This window comes from Eublepharis macularius, chromosome 2 (genome assembly GCF_028583425.1).
Source record: "Eublepharis macularius isolate TG4126 chromosome 2, MPM_Emac_v1.0, whole genome shotgun sequence".
In the NCBI taxonomy this organism is placed as follows: Eukaryota; Metazoa; Chordata; class Lepidosauria; order Squamata; family Eublepharidae; genus Eublepharis; species Eublepharis macularius.
In genome coordinates, this window is record NC_072791.1 from 158,842,624 (window position 1) to 158,862,937 (window position 20,314).

The window sequence follows — 20,314 nt, forward strand, 5'->3', positions numbered from 1 at the left end:
TCTGGCGGTGCTTGAGTTTGAGCCCCCAGAAAGCCCACTTGCCATTTACACAGACTCGGATTGGACGGCCAAAGCCGCCACGGTCTGGCTCCCGGTGTGGCAGAATCAGGGGTGGAGAGCTAGCGATGGGAAACCCGTAGCCCACCTACAGCTATGGCAGCAAGTAGCAGCACTCCTCCAGTCTCGCTCAGGCCCAACGCAGGTGACCCATGTCAAGGGACACCAGAAGACGAACTCAGAGACCGCTTATTGGAATGACCAGGCAGACCTTGCAGCCAAGGCAGCCGCCACTGAAAGTGCTCCCCCACCGGAACCAGCCACCGATTGTCCCCTCCGCCCTGTCACCACTCGGGCACAAGCCCGCAGCCAAGCTCAGGGAACCGCAGGAACACTAGACCTAGCACAACTGCAGCGATCTGACCCAGAAATAACTGACCTCCTAGCCGCAGGAAGGGATCAGACAGGGAGACTCATGATCAGAGAAGAGGAAGGCATAGTTTGGGCAGTAGATGCAGCCGGCGAACGCCATTGGGTAGTGCCATTGGAAGTTAGGGCTGACTTAATTCAGTTTGTCCACGAGCAGGGACACCGAGGCAAGGATCTGACTCTGGAAAGGGTAAAAGAGGTTGGTTGGTGGCCTGGCATGCGCACCGAAGTAGCGCAATGGGTAGACAACTGTCTGTCCTGCGCTATGGTTAATGCAGACCCCACCGGACCTAGAGCTCCCCTCCAGCATCAGAGAATTGATGGACCCTGGGCTCGCATACAGATTGACTTTATCGGCCCCCTTCCCCCCACTGCTCGCGGCAATCGCTACTGCCTCACTGTCATAGACCCCTTTAGCAAATGGGTCGAAGCGTTTCCGTGCAAGCGCAACAATGCAGCCACCACAGCCAAACTACTGTTCAACAATGTCTTTTCAAGATGGGGCATTGTGCGAGTCATGGACTCCGATTTAGGCTCACACTTTATCGGAGAAGTTACACAGGAGCTTTGTAAAGCGCTAGGCATCCAGCAACGGTTCCACATAGCCGGCCACCCTCAAGCTTCAGGCGCCATAGAAAGAACCAACCGGACCCTCAAGGAGGCTCTCCGCAAGATGGTTCGCTCCTCCGGGAGAGACTGGGATGAAAAACTCCCCATAATCCTAATGGCCATTAGAGGCACTACCGCAGTTCACGGGCTCACACCCCATATGGTAATGACAGGGCGAAGAATGCAGCTCCCGGAAGCCTTCTGGCTAGATACGCAGCTCCCTTCCGATATGCAGCCTGTAGTGATTAATGATGCTTGGGTCCAAGACCTGCTCTCATCCATACACGCCGTCCACATGCAAGTGGCCCAGAAGTTGGGCACAGCTCAGAAGGATATGGACCGCAAATTGGGATGGGTCAGGAACCCCAGGCAGTGGGAGGAAGGACAGCTCGTTCTGTACAGGAAGTTTTCACAAAAGGCGCACTCACTAGCAGCCAAGTGGCAAGGCCCAGTCCCTATCACAAAAAGAGTCTCCCCAGCGGTCTATCAGGTAGCCATCCAGAGAAGGACAGGAGGAACGTGGCTAAAATACTTTCATGCCTCTCAGTTAAAAGAATGGAAAGGGAAGCCGCTGCAAACCGCCCCTCCTGTGTACGACCCTGGGGGAACCTCCACCAGTCCAGCCCCCCTCTGCCCAGTGATTCGCCAGATATCCCTCCACCCTGGGCCAGAGATACCGTGTGTCCCCTTAGACCAGACCTTTGTAGCTTTAGAATAAAAGAAATAGTAGAATATGTAGATATCGGTGTAAATGTTAAAAGTTTTTCCAGTTCTATTCTTTGACCTCATTAGGCGGGCCCCACAGTTGGGACCCTTAGGAGAAGACACGGCAATCAAAGCCAAATAGGACCACCACCGAAAGTGATTCTTAATTGGATTGTAAGCCGCATGTTCGGAAAAAAATTGCACAGGCAAAAGAGATTTGCTGTGTGTGAAAGTGGTTGGAGAGGCGTTAGCCCAGAGGTGCATACATTCCTTCGAACATAGTGGAACCACCAAATAAGGTGATCCCTGTATTCGAAAATATATCACCCGCCGTGCTAGTGAAGATCCCGCATCTACGTAGATTCGGGGTCTCACCTGCCAGACCCACGCTTTCGCATGATGGTCGGCTTTGGCTTTGAGGGCCGTGCCTCCCCTGGAAAAGGTCCCCCAGATAGCCCAACACCTCTCTTTTACTAATGTTCATATCCGTCATGGTGAGTTGCTATACGGCGCCACCATCTAGTACGCTTTAGTGCAAAGGTAAAAGACCCGCCAGTATTATGTAAATATGTTACCTCTGGAATATGTTATTGGGGTGCGTTCGCCACGCACAAGGGGCAGCGTACCTCATTTACATAGCCAGAATCCCCTGCGCCAAGATGACCCCCAAATAGCCCAGACCCAGTGGCGCCGGCAGATCTCGGCCGCCTCCGCCGCTTTTCGATAAACGCCGCCGAGCACCTTCGGCTCCACTTCGGCCCTCTCCGCCAGCAGCCGCCCGCCCCACGTAATCTTTTCCCTTGCCCGTACCGCACAAGGGAAAAGAAGGGGGGGAGACATGTTGAAGTTTTAATGAAACCCTGCCAGGCCTTCCAAGTGAGGGCAACCCGAAAGTACCCCACACCCGTATGCCTCTAGCCCCGTGTATTTTTCTTTTTGCTCAGTGCATTTTTCTTTTGCTCAGTGTATTTTTCCTTTTTTGCCCGGTGTATCGTTTTGTCCTTAACTAGAAGATGGGGCCTCCCGAGGGAGTCCCCCCAAAAAATTGGTTGTCCTGCAAACATATGACGAAGGCCTATTTTTGAAAAATTAAAACGAGGGCCCCCGTCTGCAGCAACCCTTATAGTTAATGGAAGCCACTCTTTAGTTTTTTTTCCATTTTAAGACGGCAAGGCCAGGCCAAGCCGGACCGATAGCTCTCAGCCCGCAAAATAAAAGCAGCCCGCCACCGAGCAAGGGGCACCCGAAGGCCACATAGCCTAGGCACCCAGAGACCCCTGGGGCGAGTTTGCATAATCCCGCCTAACGCACAGCCGACCCTTGCTCGACGCAAAGACGTCCCCCTTGAAATATACACGCTTTGGAAAGAAACCTTCGCACAGGAGCTCCCCAGAGCAACAAGCTGGAAGGCTCGCTTAGTGCTCTGGGACTTCTCGTTCGAGCCCCAATCAGTAAGAGTGCTGGCAGAAAAACACCCTTCTTTTTCCCCGCTTTACTTCATTCATTTTGCTGCAAGAAACTCAGGGAACCTGTACTTATATCCGCAGGTCTCCCCAGGATATTTTCGGCACAAAAAGGAAAGGAAGGCCAGGAGATGAGGCACCTGGCTACCCTGTGTTTGCTCGTGCTGGCAGGCACCCTAATAGAGGGACGCCCGTCCAAATTAATGCCCTACCCACACTGGAGATGTATCAATACCCTGGCAGGGAATGAAATGATGGTCTGCAAGGTTGTGCAGCAGAGCAATATGACCACCCCCACGGACCGCACTAACTTCCGCAGTTGCGAAGAGCAGTGGATCCGACCCCCAGAGCTTGTTATTTTATGTGTAGGAGTCAAAACTCTGTCCCAAGAGCTAGTGTGCTATTCACCTACTGACACAGTGTCACCACTTGCTCCGATTCCATGTATGTTTCTTCCCCGTATCAGGCCAGCCCCCACCGCAGTCCCGGTGGTAGACAGATATACCACCCCTGCCAACTTCGAAACCTCGCCATTTGTCACTGAGGCTCTCGGACCATACTGTGAAGTTATTTTAGTGTCGGCCGCAGTATGGAAGGCAGGAGACCCCTTTAGAATGACCATCCTACTAGGCACTACTACCACTGAATCGGCAGCAGTCACTATCACGCCCCCTTCAGGCGCAGCTCTCTCCTTTGCTATAGAACGCTGGGAGAACCTGACCTGGATTGTAAAAGAGGAAGATCTAGCCAAACACGGCCCACCCGATTGGATACTGGTTCAACAGACGCCCGAATGCCAAACCAAGCCCCTAGTAGAGAAATTTCACCGGCTTGGGCTGCTCTTTGTAAATTTGACTCATGAACCAGGCAATTATTCCCTGCTGACCCGGACCCAGGAGACCCACGCCATCCAAATTGACCCTTTGATTGCTAGCAATGAACAATTAAGCCAAGGCGGCACGCATATAGTGGGCTCCCATGTTTTGAAAACTGACATTCGAGAGAGAGTTCTAGTCCGCCCGCAAATGTCTTTAAAAGAGATCCGCATCGACTTAGCTGAGCTAAATATAACCCAGAGGCTGCCGCAGTGCGCTCCCTATTTGGAGGCCGGTAGCAAGGGTTGGAATGCATGGCTACAACTGTGGATCGATCCCTCTCCTTCTCTCTCGCGTGCCAGACGAAGCATTGCCGACTGGACTGCTCCTGCAGCCGGAGGCTTAGCAATCATGGATTCGGTCAACATTGAGACTCTCGCTAATAAGTTTGCCCATGTCACGACCAGCATCTTCGACTTAGGTAAACCGGTGGTGCAGTCCCTAAATTCCATTTCGAATGGGCAACACGAGATCAGCTCCATTTTAGTTAACTGGGAGAGTCAAATTGAAAGAGATTTTTCTCTGCTGCTCAAAGGAACACAGTCTTTGGAACGCAACATGTCAATAGCCATGGCATGTATGCAAGCCCAACAATTAAATCAGGCTGTGGCCATGGGGCTAATTCGGCAAGCCACGGACGGGCATTTGCCCCTGGAAATTAAAAGATTGATTATGCCCAAATTGTCACCCATAGAACTGGAGCTTGAATCCTGGTGGTCTCTCGTAAATTCCTCATTCTCACCGACCACCCAGGAGCTTAAATTATTTTTATTAACGGCCAGTGCGCACGAGTCATTCCATGTGTATCCAGTCGTGCCTCTGGGACTCCAAGTCAGCGACACCGAAGTCCTCTACGCCCGCCACCCCGACCATTGGGCCCGCTTCACCCCGACCGGATGGCAGCTCGTCAGCCTCCAAGGGTGCCAGCATCGAGACCAGACCGGCTTCATTTGCCAAGACCAAGCCTTTGCACCTCATCACCCCTGTGTAGCCCCGCAAGTCGACGCCCTCAATGAGTGCCCTTTCGAGGTCGTCCAGGAGAACAGCTCTGCTGTGGTCTACATTGGAAAAGGATGTGCCTGCGTGCGAACGGCCTGCGACTTTGTGATCCTGAACTCGTTCCAGCTCAAGCCCGTGATCCCGGGAGTCAATCGCTGCTTTTGCAACCTGTCTTCGGTGGCAGCCTGCGACTTCACCTACACGGTACCGGTCTGGACCCAAGAAGAGATCCTGGTGGCACCCTCCATCTATCGACATGTGAAGCCCATTCCCCTTGGCATCGGTCTGGAATTAATCCACGAGCTCCTGGCCCACCCGCAGCTCCACCGCACCCTCCAGAGCATCCAGAGGGATGGGGACACTACTGCTTTGGTTGTGTCCCACAACGGAAAGGAGATTTTGGATCTGGTCCAGCGGATTAAGACCACCGGCGAGCACTCGTGGTGGGAGACCCTCTTTGGTTGGAGCCCCACTGCCACTGGAATTTACAATTTGGCTCTGCACCCGATCGTTGTGATTTTGGCCTTTCAAGTTTTATTATGTGCCTCATTACTTTATTTGGGCTGTTGGAGCCGCCGACAGCTCCAGCAACTCCAGCTGTCTTACCGTTTGGACCATTACAATCCAGACCTCCTCTTGCCCTAATGGTTATTCTTGGCGCCCCGTTTTCAGCCCTTGTTTGTTTTATTGCTTGTGCCGGTATGAACTATGATTATGTTTATTATGTGTACGGATCCTGCACCGGCCCCATGGACGCTCTGCTGCCGGACACCGCTCCGAGGCCCTCTTGTGGACTAGGGGGGACATATTTCTCTGCCTCCCAGCCCACGGCCCGCCTACGAGCGACTGCTAGCGGCACCACCTCCATGAGGACTAGAACTGTGTGCCTGAAGCCCTTCTCGCTGCCTGCCGACCCTGCTCTGCGGATTGACGCAGACAGCAAGGGGGGGTGGAAGTGTGTTTTGGAGCACATGGACTAAGTTTGCTTGTTCTTGTATATATGCAACCCAGTCCAGCAGCTGTACTGCGGACTGAGCCGTCTGTGATCTTTGTAGCTCTATTGTTTTATGAGTTTCTTCTCATTGCTTTTATGAATTTTAACCCCCATGAATTTAGCCCCGAACTAGTCCCTCCCTCTATCTACTGCAAGTGCGCCCATGAACTCTATCCCGATGAATTTGATTTTAACCTTATGGATTGCCTTTTTAACCCGACTCCCTCCGCCGAGGCAGTTCTAGTCTATGAATTTGATTTTAATCCAGCCATATTGATTTGGTTTTTAATTGCAGAGTGTATTTTTCTGGCCCCCATGAATCCTTCCGCCGCTTACCCCCCCCATGAATTATTTCTCCGCACTTGCTTTTACTATTGCTACTATCATCTATGAAATCGGTTTTAACTTCCTGAATTATCATTTTAAACCCTATGTATCTATGTATTTATGATTTTAACCATTTATGAATTACTCTACCCTCTATGAATTGATCTACGCCTGACTTGCACTTTCCTATATGAATTAGTCCCTCACCTATGAGCTCTGTTTTAAGTAGCCTGCTTTTATTCTTACATTCATGAATTGTATCCATGAATTGCCCTTTGCTTTTAATCCTATGAATTAATCCATGTATATGAATTGCTCCTGGTTTTTAGTGCTTTTACTCCACCATGAATTACGTATGAATCACCCTCATCATGAATTAATCAATGTACACAATTATGAATTATTACTATGTATATGCATGAATTGATCATTGCTGCCTATTACTATGAATTACTATTGCTATGAATTATTACTATTTATTCTGACAATTGCACTTAGCACACCCCCTGGTGTGAACCCAGAGACCTGCAGCCCATTGGCTGATCTAAATTGCACTTATTCGGTTAGGTGGTTCTCCAAACTAAATTTTTGAGTGACGCCTCCCCCTCCTTCCCTTCCCACTCCTTCTTCGCTCGAAGCTCGACCACCGGACATTACCGACCACCTCGCCTTTGAAGTCAAGTTCGGAGACCTGCGCGCCTGACGTCCCGGGGTCTCCGAGGGGGGGAATTGTTGCCAAGTAGGCCCCCTCCCCTGCTTTGAAGCCTGCTATGAACTGTGCTAAAGTTTCCTGCGTTGCTGTTTTACTGCTACACCCAAAGACTGCTGTGCATGTGTGTGTGTTCTGATACACGTGTCAGTTTCCTGCCTGCGTGTCAATTACCCTGCTGCAATAGACTGTGTAGTTTACTGACTCCATGTTTGGTTAACTGCACAAAGGACTCTCTTCCTGGGCAAGCCCTGCCCTGGCCTGTATCTGGAATTCCCAGTGTGTGTTTGGACTGTGTTCCCCGTGCCTGCTTTGCCATCTGCCACGGACCGTGCCTGTTCCCTGCTTTGGACTGTGTTTTAAAGTGTTGTTCCCGCTGCCTCCATGGAAGCCTGCCTCATATGGGCCCAAGCCGCTGCTAGCAGCTGGGCGCCTGCCGGGGAAACCTCCAGCGAGCCTGGCTAGGCGCTCCCTGGTCAGTTCCCGCCTGGAGCCTCCCGCGGGCCGGTCGCCAAGCTTGCCCTCGCTACCGGGCAGCCTGCTATCCAGCCCCAGCTATGCCCAGCCGGCATCCATGTTCTCAGGCACCCAGAAGACCCAGAGGAAGAGACGGCTTTGAGAAGCCATTTCGGCGAAGCGGGCACACCACGTCCGCAGCGAGAGCCCCTCGCCCCGCTCTGCATATCTTAGGAGCCGCCCCGGAGAAGGAACTAAGTGCCGACCATCCCAAGCACTTAGAGAATGCATCTCAAAGAAACCTCCGCATTCCAGAAGCTGATGACATCAGGACAAGCCCTGTCCGCTGGAACATCCATTCAGCCCACTTGGACTTCCCCCTCCCTCTTTTGTCCCCTCTTCCTGAGGTGTCACTTATCACAATCTGATTACCAAAGTGGCCCATCCAAGCCATTCAGTAGCCCATTAGACCCTTTGTTTTAATCTGTGAGAACCACCAAGTACAGCACCAGCCCCAGGGTACGTTTTGGGGTATTTAAGCTGGTCTCCCAGACCACTCGGGGCTCAGGCCATTCCTATCCAGACTTCCTTGCTGTCCGTCTGTGGTTCCAGTGCTGGCATTGGGCCACCCTCGCTGCTGCGTCTCTGCTTCGCTCCAGGATAAGTGAGTATTCCCCCTATCATCGTTGGGAACCAGCTAATGCGAACGTCTCTGTATTTCATACCCTGTATTTCTTAGACCTTGTATGTTCTTTGTATGATTGTGCAAGCTAGGCTTACGCTACACTCAATACACGTGTTTGGAACTTACTCCTTGTCTGCCTCTTTTTCACTAGAGTGTCTGGGATCGGGACCTCCGTAAACATAGGTTATGATCCTCGCTTAATATTAATAGTTACAGACTGCTACAGCTAATTCCCCATTATAATAAAGAGCAGTTCTGGTAACACCTTTTTTGTGTTCATCTTCTTGTTTTCTTATTCTAGATATCATTTCATTTCTAATGTTTTCTTTTTGCTCTTCATGACAGGAGGCAACGGAGATTAATTTCCCTCTAAGTACCACTTCCATAGCATCCTACACGTGGATTTGAGGAATGCCACATAGTTTGTTTCTATTGTTTAATTTCTAAAGAGACTTCAGAAGAAATTTATTTGTTGAATAAAAGTGATTTATTTAGTTTCCAATTTGTTTGATGTCATTTATTCTCAGTGTACATTCTGTCCAAGCGTAGTCTGTCCACAACTTGTCACCAATCCTTGATGTAAGAGTTTGACTAATTAATTTAGGAGATAAGAATATGTCATTTAAATATGTAATTTAGAAGATAAGAATATGTAATTAATCCTTGTGTATATATTGTGGATAGAAGAGAAGTATGTATAGTCTGTTACCAGTGGGTTTTGAAGATGTCACTAGATCAATAGATAAAACCTAAGAGCCATTAATGGATCTTAGCTGCTTAGTAACTGTATTGTTAATTTTAATCGCTTTGATACGATAGGCAGTAAAATTTAAAAGGTCATTCAGAGAGGAGTGATACAAATGTTTACTGCTGTCACATCGATTTACCCATGTTGAATGAAAGCAGAATTGAAAGCCAAGAGAATCAAGCGCACTCTGCATGAAGACAGCTCGTCAGGTTGTTTTGATCTACAAGCAGCTCTCCACACTGAAAGCAGTGAAAGCAGCTTTCTCAGTAATCATGCTTTGCGGTATTATCCAATACAATTTTTAAAGTTTGTATATGTACACTCACACATTATGCAATGCATTTATATTTGGTATCACTTTCATATTTATCAAAATACTTAATTTCACAGGTCAAGGGATGGTGTCATGGAAATATAAATAATAATAATAACTGTGCTTATATACCGCTCTTCTACACATATTAGTGCCTCACCCAGAGCAGTGAACAAGTTAGTGTTATTGTTATCCCCACAATGGAGCTGGGGCTGAGAGGAGTGGCTGACCCAAGGCCACCTACTGAACTCATGACAGTAGAGGGATTCAAACCAGTAGACTGCTGATTATGGTTTAGAACACATACTTAGTGAAACATATGCATTCTAAATAACACTGTATGAACATCGCTGTAGTTCTTTTTCTAGTATGGTGTATAACTGGTGCTTCTTTATCTTTGACAGCCAATTAAAAATAGTGAACAGTATCAGATACATGTTCTGTAATTGTTAGCAGAGAGCAAGGATGATCTGGTCATGTAACTTTTCTTGTCACTTTTACTATCCATATCTCTTATCTTACAGCTGGGCATAGTGGTACTTTTGGCTAGGTAAAATGTCACATGATTGGAAATAGTAAAAAAGAATTAAATTATGATTGGTTTGATATTTATCTTTGTTATCATATGAAAAGATCTTAGATTTCTGCATAAGATAATATATAAAAATGGTAATCCAAATAGCAGATCAGGGTTTTGGCCAAAAGAAATCTCATGAAGATCTAGGCAGGAAACTTACCCTTGTAATATGTGCTACGGTAACTTGAATGCATTTCATCGTTAATCTGACTGAGTTAGATTTCATTAAGAAATGTTAGGAATCTTAATTCTTGTTGCGTTAATCTGTTCTATTTTTCTACGTTTTATTTAAATAAACATTTATATTTTGATACCTCACGTAATGAAAACGACTAGCATTTGTTAATGAAAGAAGCCATTAAACTCTTAGGAGGAGTCTGTCTCCTGGTTGGGAGAGTGCAACAAAAACATACATCCCGTTTATTTTGTACTGAAAAGCAGTTTCTCTAAAACAGAGAGACATGTTTTCAGTTCTCACTTGAAGGTTTCAAGCTGCTCAGGATTTAAGATAAAACCTTCAACCCATCTCTACCAAGTGTTTAATACTTTTTACTTAATGTTTAAAAGTTATGTTTAATATTTATGCCTAATATGATTATAAAAGCAATACTGTTTGAATTGTCCGATCCAAACCCCCATTGCCTCCCTCCCTGCCTTTCCTTTCCACACCCCACCTGCCTCTGACCCCTCCCGAAAACCCCATTGCCTCCCTACCTGCCTTTCCCCTCCACACCTCACCTGGCTCTCAGCCCTCCCCAAAACCCCATTGCCTCCCTAACTGCCATTACTCTCCCCACCCCCACCTGCCTCTGACCCCTTCCCAAACACCCATTGTCTCCCTACCTATCATTCCTCTCCACACCTACCTATCATTCCTCTCCACACCTCTCCTGCCTCTCAGCCCTCCCCAAACCTCCATTGCCTCCGTACCTGCCATCCCTCCCCAGACCCCTCCTGCTTCTCACCTCTCCCCAGACCCACCTTGCCCCCCACCTGCCAGCCCTTTCTAACCACAACTTCCCACCAGCCCTCCACAGCCCCAGCTTTCTAGAGCCCATTGTATTTATTTGCACAACGGGCTCTGTTTCTAGTATAAAATAACAAAACTTCACCCCCTACCCACCACCCATTGAAAAAGCAATATAATGTTGATAACAAAAACTATTGAACTCAAATTAATAAGAAAGCAATTTTCATACCAAATGCTAAATCAAAAAACATGATATATGTACAAATGAGCCCTGGAACTAGCGATCCGGCAACTTGGCTCATATGCCCACAGAGAGGGCTCTGCGTGCCAGCTGTGGTACACATGCCATAGGTTTGCCATCGCTGCCCTAGATGCTCCAGGGAAGAATGAGGCAAAGAAGCAATATCTATATTTTGAAGACAGAGATTGTGAGTATTTATGAAAAACTAAAGGAGAATGAAATTATTCCTGGGAATCAGGAAAATTATTTGGGGAAACAGGGACCATCAGTGCCAACATCACTGGGTAGAAATTAGAGCAGTTTATAGGCAAAAATGGCCGCATATATTACTGTTATTTACAAAACCTTTAATGAAACACAATTTTTTAACTATTCTGATCTGAATATAACAGCAAGTTTAAGGATTTGGGGAAGAAACTTGTGATATGACCTATGGGTTTAATAAAAGATACGCTTCTTCCTTCTGGTTGATTTAAAACAGTTATTTCAGAAATGCGCAGTGAATAGTTTTAATTAACACATCAATAAGATCTGCTTTAGCAGAGGGAAATGGTGGAACATGGAATGAAATTACAATTGACTGAAGAACGTAATGAATAAGGTTGGACTGGAAACTCTTGGCAAGGAAGTTTTGATTCAGTATACTTTAGTTTGAGAATGACAGCCATTTCCTAACTTTTCCTACATGAGGAAAATTTACAGGTATTTATTTATTTGGATATTTTCACCTTACTTTTCTCCACTGAATATAGACCGTAAGTGGCTTACAGTATGAAAAAACAACAGATCATAAATCCAACTGGTCTATCTGGCAACAGCTAACTAATACACATGGGAGGGAAAGAGACAAAGCAGATGGTAAAAGCCCTATCCTTGATGGCAACAGTGTCTCCCCAGGTGCTTCTTTCCTTCCAGGAAGCAGCTGACTTTAAACTTCCAGGGGTGGAGGGGAGGAGTAGAGCATGTTTGCGGGACCAGCCTGAATCGCAGGAATTCACCAGGCAGGAAAAAACACGCTGACGCTTCTTTTGGAGAAAATTGGCCACAACTTTATTGGTTACAGAATCATGGAGCTATGGCTGCGTAAGGGCACGGATCCCAACATCGGCTGACCCGCCTGCCAGGCGATGACCCCTCACTCCTCCAGCCGGCCCGCTGCAGGGGGAAACCACGGGATGACAGTTAAGGGAGTCACACTGGGCGGTAGCCTCTGCGTGGCTCCCCCGTCACCTGAACACAGGCCTGGTCTGTCAGCCTCCCGAGCTGGGCTTACCACTGCCAAGCCTGGTCCAAGATCCCTTATGGGGATCCCCATCTATGGGAACACAGTGCCGGCCGGCACTGTTTTTCCCAATGGGATCGGTGCCCCACGCCCAAACCGCCAACAACAAGTTGTGACAATTAACGCTAACAAAATTCAACTTCAATGCTCATACATACGTAATCCTGCAATTATGTTAACCTAACTATTACATTAACTTCTAACTGTCTTCAAGCGGAGGGTGGGCGGGGATCGCTGCTCCGAAGCCGACTGAGCCACGGAAGCCGGCCCAGCCTTATAAAACCTCTGGGGAGGACCTGAGGGAAAACTTCCCCTTTCAGGTCGGCTGACTGCCTTCTCCCCATTGGCTCCCAGGCGGTGACTCCGATTGGCTAGCTGTGCCTTTCAAACCCACCCAGCTCAGCCTGCTGTGGAGCCGCGCGCCTGGGCTGGGCCGGCAGGAAAGCCGTCCTGCCTTCCTTTCCTGCTTTGCAGCCCCGCAAACGCCGGCGCAGGTAAGTTCCGCACCGGAGGCTTACTGTGCTCATGTACCATAGTTGTACTCCGTACATGCTAGGAGCTTGGAGAAGATCTTAAACCTCTTTCCATTCACACAAGCAGCTTGTGCAGGACTGTCACCTATTTCCCTTCCCACTGAAAATTCCTACATTGTTTCCTATCCCATTCCCAAGAATCCACTGAGCCCTAGGAGATACAGTTGACGGATCCCTGCAGCAAGAAGTGGGAAGTGGGAAGAGGGGAATTTTTGTTGCACAAGCTTCATATTGGTACTTAGGAACAACCCTTTTTACCAACTCAGAGCCTCGCTACAAGTGACATCTTATACGTGAACGGCACTTGATCATTTTCGCAAGTCTTTCTGGGAATTGAAGTCCCTCTCCCCCACTCCTTTTCTTTCTGTTCCTTCCCCTCTCTGTTAGAATGGCTGCCTGAAGAGACGGAGAAAGCCTGCTTTTGCAAATCGCTCCTCCAGTCACAAGCCTGCTCTCAATGATCTTTGGGGGTGGGCAGCTGCGACTGTAAAGAAAAAATGTTATGTTTAAGAGTATAGGAAGCCCTTTTGAGAGCTGGGTTGGAGGCTTCCTTGGCTGGAGAAATTCCCTCCCCCCTTTTTGGAGAGGCTTTTCACTTTTGCTAGCAGTAAGTTATGTATGCTCTGTCCTTGAGTCAAGATAAGCTGTTCTTGCTAGCTAATTGGTAATTAACTTCACACCTGTAGTTTGGGGTCCTGTGCCAAGAGCTGCAGACTTGTCACACGTCCCTTTTCGCACTTGTCAGGTGATGTGGTCAGGCTGGGAGTGGGTGTGGTCAGGCCTGCCTCACTTTGGTTCCAGCTTGAACCCATATTAACTGGCTGTTAACCAACATGGAGCAGCTTATGTAGAGTGCCTACCTTAGACCTCTGCTTATGCTCTTTTGCTTTGCTTCTGGCTCTATTTGTTGAGAAGGACTGAAGCTCCATCTTTTGCCTTGCTGTTTTGTGGGACTTTTGCTTGCTACAACTGAGAAACCAACTTGCTTTGCCTCCTAAGAATTTACTGTGGTATGTAGAGCTTACTGCTGTAGGTTTTTGTTTGTTTGTACTCACTTTTTGTCTCATGTGTGATAACCCTGCACCTGGAATTAATAAACCTTTATATTTTTATCTTGTGTGGGTTATTAAGACTCTGAAGCCTCACTGCTATAAAACCTTTGTTGAACTCACCCTATGTGTGCTTGAGATCCACCTACCAAGCAACTATTCTTTTGCTGTGAACTCTGCCTGTAAGTTTATCCTTGCAAGGTAGACTTTGCTTTGGCTAAATTCCCTAATAGGCTCTGGAGCTTTGCTCCCTAACTCCTTAGCCTAGGGATAGACTGGGGAGCTGGTGGCAGCTTACTTGGTTTGCTATTTGCAACAGGACCTTCCGGGCAGCCTGTGTCCCTTCCCCTGAGCTGGGCTGGGCCCCAGGGGTCTGGAACTCCTTGACAGTGACTTTCTCAGCTTTCTCCAGAGCATCTCCCCCCCCCCCAGCAAGACGATTAGTGAAGTTGCAGCTGCCTGCCCCCAAAGATCACTGAAAGGACACTAGGACTTCACCGACATGACAGCTTTCTCCAGAGCATCCCCCACGCCCCAGCAAGACGATTTGCAAAAGCTGCTATCGTAGGCTTTCTCCGTCTCTTCAGGCAGGCATTCTAACAGAGAGGGGAAGGAACAGAAAGAAAAGGGGTGGGGGAGAGGGACTTCAATTCCCAGAAAGACTTGCGAAAATGATCAAGTGCCGTTCACGTGTAAGATGTCACTTGTAGCGAGGCTCTAAGTCTCTCTTCTGCCAGCAAGTGGGAAGGTAATATTAACCCTATGCAGAGGACATATGCACGTATGCAGGAAATTGAACAAGATAGAGTTCCTCATTGTGGGGATGGAATTTACTCATGTTAGCTCTGTAATGTTGTTAGGCAGAATATACATAGGTGGTGGACAGAGCCAGTAAACACAATTGCACTCCCCAGCCTATTCATGTTTCCTGTTGGGTTGTATGTACTGTGCTATTGTGATGAGCATGGACTTATTGCCCCCCCCGCCCCCAGTTCGGAATGAAGAGGCAGACACAAGTGTTGGGAATTAAAGGGCCACTTTATTAAAATTATAACAACATATGTCAACATGGCAAGGACCTAACTAGCAGTACAGGTCAGGCCCTGGGGTCACTCCTGGACCTCCACCCTGACCTATTTGGGTGATCCACCATCTGCCCCGGGGGCGAGCCATCCATCGTATGGCTGTGACCCGGTCCGGCCTGGCAAGGTGATTTACCCCCTTAAAGCTCCCCCACCCGGCCGTAAAGCTGCAGGGGGGACCAGCTTGTCCAGGGGTTCCCCACCAGGGCATCTGACCTCGCAACTGGGCTGTAGAGCAGCCAACTGCTCCTGACAGACCCCAATTCCCCACAAATGGGGATATGCCAAGGGTGGTCACCAGCCCGCTCATTTCCCCCAAACTTCTAACCTGCCAAGGGAGATTAAACTCAACCCACCTATGCCAATTACCCCCCTTTTCTGACAGTGCAAGGTAGGTGAAAAACTTCTTACCCAAAAGCCAGTTGTGGGAGAAAGAAAAAATTCCTACCTGGCCCCAATAACAGCAACTGGCTAAACCTGAACTGAAATAGGGTGAGGTGGGTGGGCCGAGGCTGTTGACACCAGAACATTTCAAGCCTCATGTGGAGGCTGCAAAAAAACACAACACAACACAACAAAAACAGCTTTCTGCCTGAAAACACTCCATATGTGTGTGTAATATTTGTAAGCTTCTTGCTGCCTATGCCACTGGAGAATCTCCACACTACACTATTTTCTTTTTTAAATTTACTTCATTTATAGCCTGCCTTTCTTGCTGAGCCTCAAGGTGGCTTACAGAATATTAAACAGACAGCAGACAACTCCAATTAGTATGTAGGACTAGGGTTACAGGACTGGAAAACAAACACAGCGTTGTTGAAGGCAACAAAAACCATCTAAGGCATAATATACCAGAATGCTGTAAAAAAATGCAGAAGACAATATTGTAAAAGGAAGGTAATACATTTTAAAAAATTGTAATAGAGTACAAACTTATCCCTTATAAAGTAACTCCCTGCTCTATTATACTACAGTTCATATCCTTTTACAAAAATGCCCTCCTGAACATATCTGACTGACTTAGGAGAGATGGTAAGTTCCCCTGTTGGACATTATATGACAAGTACAAGAAGAGGATTCCTGATCTATTTAAAGATTATCTGTCTTGTAATGAAAAGCGGTTCTTAAACTATTATTAGACTTGACTTCCAATCTGATTTTTTTGTCCTTTGCCTCTCTGACTGCTAATTAGTGTTTTAAATGTACATATATTTTGCATAAATTTAAATACACTATGAATTCCTTTGTATACCATCTCAGTAGTGATCTGTACTAAATTTCCTGCACAGGTAGGGAAATCAATGGTTGCTCTCTAGATTTGGACTGGTGCTTGAAAACTTCAAAAGCAGTGCAATCCTAAGAAGACTCAGTCTAAACTCATTAAAACCAATGGTCTTAAACTGGTGTAACACTTCTTAGGATTGCACTGAAGGTCTACAAACAATTCAGCATGCATTGCGAAGGGAAGAATGCTATACATTTTTTAAAGTTTTAAAATATTATATAAACTGAAACTTCAAGAATATGGTTGCCTAAGATCATAAGCAAAAGGGTTGCCAGGTCCCTTAAGTCCCCCAGCAGGAGACTGGGACACTGGCACTTACCCTTTGCTGCCTTAGGAGTTCTGCTGTGCGCGTGCACACTCCCAGCATGCGTGATGATGTCACTTCTGGGAAGTAACGTCATCATACAGGTCAAAGGGCAGCCTGGGAGTGTGAGCACGCTCCCCAAAGGGCTGAATCACCCCCCTGCAGGCCTGATTTGGCCCTAAACAGGCCCGTTGCAGGGCGCAGGAGCACACCGTAGCATGGTGCAGGAGCACGCTGCAGCATGGCGCAGGAGTGTGCCGTACTGCCCAGGGGGCGTGCCCCCCTGCTGGCCAGGTAAGTGGGGTGGGGGGAGGAGGTGGGAGCAGGGGATCCCCTGCCCCGGGCAGGGGAATGGCAAGCCTAATAAGCAACTACATGGTAAAATAAATGAGTAAATGAGCCATTGTCATGAGTTGTCTTCTGTGAGTGAAAGAAAACTATAGCATTGCAAAGGTAGCCAATGGGTTTTAAAAAATGAGAAGTGAGCTTATTATCAGAATTACTCAATTTTAAAAAGTGAATTGGAGACATTTATGGGGTATATCATTTCCCCTTCCAACACTATTTTCCCTTCCCTGGCAGATCCCATAGACTCTCCCCCTTTTCTGGTTTCTTCTCTTTTCCCATCCACCAGCCTATCTACCTTAATCTGCCCCTCTGTCTTCAGTTTTCCCTCCCTCCTGCCCTGGCAGCCAGAAAAACTCTGGCTGAGTTGTATGGTGCCAGCTGCTGGGCCCAGTTGTGTGGCCTTGGATCCAGTTGCACTATGGGGTAACCACAAGGACATGCGGCACCTTACTTTTCCCTGTATCCCCCTTCCCATACTATTTCCTGCATCCATTTTATAAAGCTACAGGCGCTCTTTAATTTATTGTGTGGTTTTTACCCCCGCCCCCCGTTATTTTCTTAGATTTCTTATTTATCTACAAACCTAGGGGTTTTCTCAGGGCCACACTACAAGTGACGAATGACGCTTGAACAGCAAGTGTATTCCTCCCTGTTCACTTGCCCTCCCCTTGCTCTCCACTCGATCCACTTGCCGTTCAAGTGTCATTTGTCACTTGTAGCTTGGCCCTCAGGTTTGTAGAAAGATCTGTATCGACAAATGGGGTATATTATCACCTTCTCCTTCCAACTCACAGCCAAACAACCTTTTATCTGCCCCCCATCTTCCGTTATATTTATTATTTACTTCATTTCTCCCCAATGGAAACCCAAGCAGCTTATAGCATTCTCCTCTCTAAGGTCACTCAATGAGCTTCCATGGCAAAATGAGAAGTCAGACTTGGGCTTCCCAGATCCTAGTCTGAAACTCTAACCACTACACTATACTGGCTTTTGAGGGGTGGCTGCTATAGAACAGTATTTTATTTATTTATTTCATTTATACCCCACTTTTGTTCCCAGTGTGGACTCAAAGTGGATTACATCATTCTCCCCTTTTCCATTTTATCCACCCAACAACTGTGTGATGTTAGTTGGGCTGAGAGTATGTGACTGGCCCAAGGTCACCCAACAAGCTTTCATGGTAAAGTGTGGATTTTAAATTGAGTCTCCCAGATCCTAATTCAACACTTTAACCACTATCTTATGCTGGCAAGCAGCCAGGTCTGAGTGAGATCTGGTAGTAAGCTGCCTGGTGGTTGCTGCTGGGCCTGACCCCATGGGTTCTCCCTTAAAGGACAGAACAGCCCAGGAAATTGCCTTGTCCTCTCTCAATGTCCCAATGTCTTGTACTGACAGAAGCCAAAGCTTGACAGCTGGCAATATTGACAGTGGTGTAGCAATAGCCACTGAGGGAATTGGTTTCTTCAAACTATAGACACTACTATTATTTTGTGTGTTTTTAAAAATCCTCTCCATTTTTTTTTCTTTTTGATTTCACATTTTTGTGTAAACCTGAGGTTTTTCTTAGATTTGTGAGTAAACGTCTGCCATGACTCCAGTTTCTAGATTTAAGTATCCACATATAGTGGCATGTTGAGAATTAGATATATTTGTTGGAAATACAATATCTTGTGTACAGAGAAGGCAGAAGACAATACCTGCAGGGGACAGCAAAACGGACAGTTAGATGGATAGCAGGACAGGATCCTTCTTTCCTCCTCTCTTCTGTCCTTTTTGCATATCTCCAGATTGGTATTCTTAGGCTACTTCCTGCTTCTTCCTGGAAGTCCCTCTCTCCCAGTTCAGTAAGGAAGTTAGTATTTATTCTATTTCTCTGCTTTCTATCAAAGTTGTAGTTCCTGAATAAACTCTCTTCATTCACTCCTTAATCAGATTCAAGATAATTCCTAAGATATACCAGAACCTACAATATTGACAAGCAGGGACCTGTGAGAATCAAGTGGGAGAGAGGAGATTCCCCACAAGGTCACCCCTTGCTTTGCAACCTCAAAGGCAGCAGCTCCCTCTTAACCCACCCAACCCCAGCTTACCACCACAATGACAGCAACATGACAGCAACTCCCCCAACCTAAATAGGAGCTTTGTATATACTTGTGCAGACAATGGTCTTGTATTTGGGGGGGGGGCTTTAAATCACTCCTCTATCTTTTTCCAGTTTTAAAAATTTTCTAAAAACCTGGGTGTTCCCCCAAGTTTGCGGAAAAATCTGACTTCTGTCAATGTGGCCCTGACCCATGGATTTAAGCATCCACAGATGAGGCCACACTTGAATATTAGAATATAAAGGAGGGGTGTGTGGGGTGCAACAACATGTTGTTACAGGAAACCTTCCATGTTACTGGTCCCCTACCACCCATCCTATCCAATTGGTTTTCTCCCCTCCCATGGCAGCCTTCTGTATTACTTGTCTCTTGACCTCCCAAACAATCTTCTCTTCACTACTTCCTTTTAAAGCCCCTTATTCTCCTCCCCTTTGAAACACCCTTACTTGTTGTGCCCCTGCCTCCCAAAGACCTTACTCTCTCTCCCTGGCAAATATCCTTACCCTCCCTCCTTGGAAAATCCCTTTACCTTCCCCTCTCTCTGAGGGAAATACCCTTAACTCCTTGACTCCCTCCTAAATCTTCTCCCCTCTCCTCAAACATCCTTCATCTTGTCCCTCCCTCCCTCCAAACACCTTTCCTCCTTCCCCATGTTCCCACCTCCTTGGGGTGGCTGGGCTCAGTACTGGCTCTCCCTGGGCTAAGTCTTGCCAAGCTGCAGTGCTGGCTGAGTGAAGTGTAGCCCAGTGCTAGCCAGCCATGGCACAGCTCAGCACTGGCTGGATGTAGCAGAACTTGGTGCAACCCAGCAGTGGCTGGCTGCAGCAGGCAAGGCGTGGCCCAGTGCTGACCAGAGGTGGCGTTGCTTGGTGTGGTGTAGTTCAGCATGGCTGAATGCTGTCACCCTTCTCTATCTACTAGCCTTTCCTTGGCCTAGCCAGAGGAGCATGCTGATACCACCTGGGCCTTACAGGTCAGCTCTAGCATGCACTGCAAGGGTAGTTAGGTAAATGGTGCCTATGCACCAAGCACACTGTTGTTTGGGGGGGGAGGTTTAAGCCCCCCAAATGCACCTTTTGTACTTTAGCATTTTTCTGCAACCCTAAAGAGTTGCAGAACTTTGATCCTTCCTCTTTTGGGAAACACCTTTTAATTGGGATGATATGAGTTGGGAATATATAGTGCTTTAATGCAGAAGGTAAATTACAATCACTTGCAGACCTTTAATTGAA